Genomic DNA, 7,378 nt, shown 5'->3' on the forward strand with positions numbered 1-7,378 from the left:
GAGCCACCCAGGTGCCCCTGATTTAAAAATAACTTTAACAGTTCCAATAAAGGTAGCAGATAGAAGTCAGGTTTTTGAGTAAGACATAATAAAAAGAGTTATTATTTATTGAGTATATACCAAGCAATGTTCAAGGAACTTTAAATTATACCACATTTAATCCCTCATAACATAGGTATTATTATTGCCATTTTATAGATGAGGGAATTGAGATATTGGTAGACAAGTATTACATATTAATAATGTTATTCTGAATGCAAATTTGAAGCTCTTTCATTTACTCCAAGCTACTTCAATGTATGTAAGCCTACAAATGGAAAGTAAGCTTAACCCCTCTCAAAATTTTTTTTTTTTTTTTGGAGTTAAAATCAGTATTGGACTGGTTGAAATCAGACAAACTTATGCTATAATTATTGTAAAACTCTTAAAATGGAAAATGTTATTTTTGGTATTTTTAAGAGAATATGAAACAAATAGTATATACTTGCATGCAGACTGTCCTGCAGCATTTCATAATCAAAAGAATGATAGTTGGGGCACTAGGGTGGCTCAGTGGGTTAAGCCTCTGCCTTTGGCTCAGGTCATGATCCTGGGGTCCTGGGATCAAGCCCTGAATTGGGCTCTCTGTTCAGCAGGAAGCTTGCTTCCCCCCCTCTCTCTGCCTGTCTCTTTGCCTATTTGTGATCTTTTTTTGTCAAATAAATAAATAAAATCTTAAAAAAAAAAAAAAGAATGATAGTACAGCTTGTCTTATTTTAATTCTGAGATTACTAGTACTATCACTTCTATTACTACCACATTATCACTACTACAACCAAATCCATTATCAATAATAATAATAATAATTTAGTTTAATTTAATTAGTTAACTAATTAGTTAATTTAACTATTTAATATAAACTAAAAAAATCTGTGTGAGGCTGTGTGCTATGTGTTTTATATACATTATCACATGATAGTTTTTAATAATTCAAGAAATTGTCATTACTACCATTTTGTGGGAAACAGATGAAATTCAGAATTTATTTAATTCCTCAGAAAATACAGGAGGTGAGAGGCAGTCTTAAAGTTAGGAGTCAATTTAATTTTTCTACAGACTCCAAGCTATTCAGCATTGCTCTTTGCCTATTTATATGTCACTTCACTCTTAGAATTGCATTTTTATATATAATTTTATATACACCTTACATACAGTTATCCTCCATTTAATTTTTACACTAAGAATGAAATGGGCAAGTCAGATGTTATTTTGTTTTCTTTTAATTTATTTTTTAAAAACATGTTTTATTTTTATTTGTTTTCATAATAATCATTTGTTTATTTTCTTTTTATTATTTTGTATTTTTTAAAATTTAATTTTATTATATTTCCTTTCAGTGTTCCAGAATTCATTGTTTAAATACCACAACTAGTGCTCCATGCAAGAGGTGCCTTTCATAATACGCACCACCAGGTTCAACACACAACCCAATCCCCTCCCCTCCAAAACTCAGAGTTTGTTTCTCAGAGACCACAGTCTGTCCTCATTTGTCTCCCCCTCTGATTTCCCCCAACTCACTTCTTTCCATCTCCCAATGTCCTCCATGTTTTTCCTTATGTTCCACAAGTGAAACCATTAGATGATTGACTCTCTATGCTTGACTTATTTCACTCAGCATAATCTCTTCCAGTCCCATCCATGCTGATATAAAAGTTGGGTATTCATCCTTTCTGATGGAGGCATAATACTCCATTGTATATATGGACCATATCTTTATCAATTTGCCCATTGAAGGACATCTTAATTCTCTCCACAGTTTGGCTGTTGTGACCTTTGCTGCTATGAACATTGGGGTACAAATGGCCCTTCTTTTCACTACATCTGTATCTGTGGGATAAATACCCAGTAGTGCAATTGCAAGGTCATAGGGAAGCTCTATTTTTAATTTCTTAAGGAATCTCCACACTGTTTTCCAAAGGGACTGCACCAACTTGAATTCCCACCAACAGTGTAAGAGGGTTCCCCTTTCTCCACATCCTCTCCAACACTTGTTTACTGTGTTGTTAATTCTGGCCATTCTAACTAGTGTAATATGGTATCTCAATGTGGTTTTGATTTGAATCTCTGTGATGGTTAATGATGATGAACATTTTTTCATGTGTCTGTTAGCCATTTGTATGTCTTCTTTGGAGAAGTGTCTGTTCATGTCTTCTGCCCATTTTTTGACGTGACTATCTGTTCCATGTGTGTTAAGTTTCAGGAGTTCTTTATAGATCTTGGGTATCAACCCTTTTTCTATACTGTCATTTGTGAACATCTTCTCTCATTCCGTGGGTTGCCTGTTTTCTTGACCATTTCCTTTGCCGTGAAGAAGCCTTTTGATCTTGATGAAGTCCCAAAAGTTTATTTTCACATTACTGCCTATATTCTTCTCTAGGATTTTGATAGATTCCTGCCTCACATTGAGATCTTTTATCCATTTTGAGGTTATCTTTGCATATGATGTAAGAGAATGGTCAAGTTTCATTCTTCTACATATAGCTGTCCAATTTTCCCAGCACCATTTGTTGAAGTGACTGTCTTTTTTATCCCTTATATTTTTTCCTGCTTTATGAAAGATCATTAGACCACAGAGTTGAGGGTCCATATCTGGCTTCTCTACTCTGTTCTGATGGTCTATGTGTCCGTTTTTTCTGCCAGTACCATGCTGTCTTGGTGATCACAGCTTTGTATTAAAACTTGATATCAGGCAAGGTGATGCCCCCAGCTTTGTTTTTCTTTTTCAACATTTCCTTAGCAATGCAGGGTCTCTTCTGGTTCCATACAAATTTTAGGATTGTTTATTCCAGCTCTTTGAAAAATGCCAGTGCAATTTTAATCAGGATGGCATTGAAAGTATAGATTGCTCTAGGCAGTATAGACATTTTAACAATGTTTATTCTTCTGATCCATAAGCATGGAATGATCTTCCATCTTTTTGTGTCTTCTTCAATGTCTTTCATGAGTGTTCTGTAGTTCCTTGAGTACAGGTCCTTTACCTCTTTGGTTAGGTTTATTCCCAGGTATCTTATGGTTCTTGGTGCTATAGTAAATGGAATCAATTCACCAATTTACCTTTCTGTATTTTCATTGTTAGTGTATAAGAAAGCAACTGATTTCTGTACATTGACTTTGTATCCTGCCACATTACTGAATTGCTGTATGAGTTCTAGTAGTTTGGGGGTAGGGTCTTTTTGGTTTTCCAATAAAGAATCATGTCATCTGTGAAGAGAGAGTTTGACTTCTTCATTGCCAATTTGAATACCTTTTATTTCCTTTTTGTTGTCTGATTGCTGTTGTTAGGACTTCTAGTACTGTTGAACAAGAGTGGTGAGAGTGGGCATCCTTTTCGTGTTCCTGATCTCAAAGGGAAGGCTGTCAGCTTTTTTCCATTAAGGATGATATTCACTGTGTTTTTTTCTTTTCTTTTTTTTTTTTAAGATTTTATTTATTTATTTGACACAGAGAGAGACAGATCACAGGTAGGCAGGGAGGCAGACAGAGAGAGGAGGAAGCAGGCTCTCTGAGGAGCAGAGAGCCCAATGTAGGGCTAAATCCCAGGACCCTGGGATCATGACCTGAGCTGAAGGCAGAGGCTTCAACCCACTGAGCCACCCAGGCGCCCCACTGTGTTTTTTTCACAGATAGATTTTATGAAGTTGAGGAATGTTCCCTCTATCCCTATACTTTGAGTTGTTTTAATCAGGAACAGATGTTGTATCTTGTCAAATGCTTTTTCTGCATCAATTGAGAGGACCATGTGGTTCTTCTCTCTTCTCTTATTGATTTGTTCTATCACACTGATTGATTTGAGAATGTTGAACCACCCTTGCATCTCAGGGATAAATCCTACCTGGTCATGGTGGATAATCTTTTTAATGTACTGTTGGATCTTATTATCTAGGATCTTGTTGAGAATCTTAGCATCCATACTCATCAGGGATATTGGTCTGAAATTCTCCTTTTTGGTGGGGTCTTTGCCTGGTTTGGGGATCAGGGTAATGCTGCCTCATAGAAAGAGTCTGGAAGTTTTCCTTCTGTTTGTATTTTTTTGTAACAGCTTCCAGAGAATAGGTGTTTCCTATTTGAATGTTTGGTAGAATTCTCCAGGGAATCCGTCAGGTCCTGGGCTCTTGTTTTTTGGGAGGTTTTTTGATCAGTGCTTCACTCTTGTTACTAGATATTGGTCTATTCAGGTTGTCAATTTCTTCCTGATTCACTTTTGGAAGTTTATAGGTTTCCAGGAATGCATCCATTTCATCTAGGTTGCTTGACTTATTGGCATATAACTGTTGATAATAATTTCTGATGGTTGTTTCTATTTCTTTGGTGTTAGTCGTGATCTACCATTTTCATTCATGATTTTATGAATTTGGGTCCTCTCTCTTTTCTTTTGAATAAGTTTTGGCGATGGTTTATCGATCTTCTTCATTCTTTCAAAAAAAAAAAAAAACAGCTTTTAGTTCCGTAGAGTGTTCTACTGTATCTTTAGTTTCTATCTTATTGATCTCTACTCTAATCTTGATTATTTCCCTTCTTGTTTGTGGGGTTGGCTTAATTTGTTGTCCATTCTCCAGTCCAGTTCTTTAAGATGCAAAGAGAGCTAGCATATTCTGGATTTTTTTTTTCTTTTTCTTTCTTTTTTTTTTTTTTTTTTTTTTTGAGTAAGGCCTTGGATGGCTATGTGTTTCCACCTTAGGATGGCCTTTGACATATCCCATAGGTTTTGGACCGACATGTCTTCATTCTCATTGGTTTCCATGAATAGTTTAAGTTCTTTGATTTCCTGGTTGTTCCAAATATTTTTAAGCAAGGTGGTCTTTAGTTTCCAAGTCTTTAAATTTCTTGCAGACTTTATCTTGTGGTTGAGTTTCAGTTTCAAGGCACTGTGTCTGAGAATATGCAGGGTAAAATCTCGGACTTTTTGTATCAATTGAGCCCTGATTTGTGACCCAGTATGTGGTTTATGCTGGAGAAAGTTCCATGTGTGCTCAAAAAGAATGAGTATTCTGTTGTTTTAGGGTGGAATGTTTTATATATATGTGTATATATATGTGTGTGTGTGTGTGTGTATATATATATATATATACACACACATATATATATATATATATATATATATATATATATATATTTGAGGTCCATCCGGTCCAATATGTCATTCAGAGCTGTTTCTTTATTGATTTTTCTGCTAGGATGATCTGTCTGTTACTGAGAATAGTGTAAGATCCCCTACTATTAATGTATTCATATCAATATGACTCTTTATCCTGATTAACAGTTGGCTTATGTAGTTGGCTGCTCCCATATTAGGGGCATAAATATTTACAATTTTTGGATCATCTTGGTGGGTAGACCCTTTAAGAATGATGTAGTGTCCTTTATCGATGACTACAGTCTTTAGTTTAAAATCTAATTTATCTGATATGAGTATCACTGCCCCAGCTTTCTTTTGGGCCCATTGGCATGAAAGATGCTTCTCCATACCTTCACTTTCAGTCTGGATATACCTTTGGGTTCAAAATGGGTCTCTTGTAGATAATATATGAACAGGTCCTGCCATTTTATCCAATCTGCATCCCTGTGCCATTTTATGGGAGCGTTAAGGCTGTTCAAGTTGAGAGTGATTATTGAAAGATACGTTTTTATTAACATTATTTTGCCTATGAGGTCCTTGTTTCTATAGAGTGTCTCTGTAAATCTCTGTTCTATGACATTCTTGTGTTGCTTCTTCTTTTATAGAATCCCCCCTAATATTTCTTGTAGTGCTGCCTTGGTGGTCACATACTCTTTTAAACCTTGCTGGTCTTGGAAGCTCTTTATCTCTCCATCCATTTTGAATGTCAGCCTTGCTGGGTAGAGTATTCTTGTCTGATGTTCTTCTCATTTAATCCCTGAATATGTCTTGCCAGCCCTTTCTGACTTGCCAGGTTTCTGTGGACAAATGTGAGGTTATCTGATGGACATTCCTCTGTACATAAGGAATCTCTTCCCCCAGCTGCTCTCAAGAGCTCCTGTTTATAATTATGATTCATCAGTTTCACAATCAGATATCTCAAGGTCTTTCTAGAGTCTATGATCTTGGGGGAATGTTCTTTCTGCCTCTAGGATAGGAATGCTCATTCCATTCCCCAGATTTGGAAATTTTTCTTGGAGAATTTGTTCAACTATATATTCTAGTCTTCTTTCTTTCTCCTCCCGCTCAAGGATCCCAATAATTCTGACATTGGAACGTTTCATGGCATCATTTATTTCCCTAATTCTGTTTTCATGGCTTCCAACCTGTTTGTTCCAGGCCTTCCCCTGATCTTTTTTCTCTATCATGTTGTCTTCTGGATCACTAATTCTATCTTCAACCTTGGTTACCCTAGCTGTTAAAGAATTTTGGTTAGATTGGACCTCACTGATAGCATTTTTAACTTCTTCCTGGGCATTTTTCACTTTTGGCCTAATTGATTCCATGGTGTCATGAGTAGTTTTCTCCAACCTAGCTGTTGCCTGGATAATTGTTACCCTGAATTCTCTTTCCGAAATACTGTTTATGTCCATATCCAGTAGCTCTTATGGAGAGGGCACAGTCTCTTAATTTTCCTCTCTTGGGCATTCCTCCTCCTAGTCATTGGTGAGAGGTGGTTGAGAGAATGTGTAACTGAATATATCAACTGTGATCCAGGCAAGGTGCACCCTGGAACGTTTCTAAGTAATCAGAAGTCACCATCAAAAAGAAAGAAAAAAGGAGATAGAGAAAGAGAGAGGCAGAAAAAAAAAGAAAAAGAAAAAGAAAAAGAAAAGAAAAGAAAAGAAAAGATCCAGCCAGAATGGGCCCCAAAGGTAAGATTTATAAGGTATACAAACAAAAACGGACAAATGAAAAGACCAACAAAAGTAAAAGACAAGGAAAAAAAAAAAAAGAGCCCAGCCAAAATGAACCCCAAGTACAAGATTTATATAATACAGAACAAAAACAAGTACACAGAAACACTGACAGAAGAAAAAGATGGGAGGATGGTTATAACTCCTCAGTGTGGGCCAGGAAGATTATTTTGATTCAACTAGCCAGAGATAAAAGGAGATTAAAACTGGTTTATATATAGGGGTAGTATTGATTAGGGAAAGAGGGTTACCTTAAAGCTTATCTCTATATGTGTATTTAAAAAAAAAAAAGAAAAGCAAAGGTATATGTATGAAAAAAATTCAAGTTAAAAAGTTATTATGGAATTTATTGTATTGAACCTCTCATAGTAATGGTAAACAGGTTTTAAAATTTAAAAGAGCAAGAATAGTGAGAACAAATTAAAAATAAAAGTTGTATCTATGAAATATACAGATTTTAGGGCAATACTGGGAGCTTAATATCTTC

This window comes from Meles meles, chromosome 4 (genome assembly GCF_922984935.1).
Source record: "Meles meles chromosome 4, mMelMel3.1 paternal haplotype, whole genome shotgun sequence".
In the NCBI taxonomy this organism is placed as follows: domain Eukaryota; kingdom Metazoa; phylum Chordata; class Mammalia; order Carnivora; family Mustelidae; genus Meles; species Meles meles.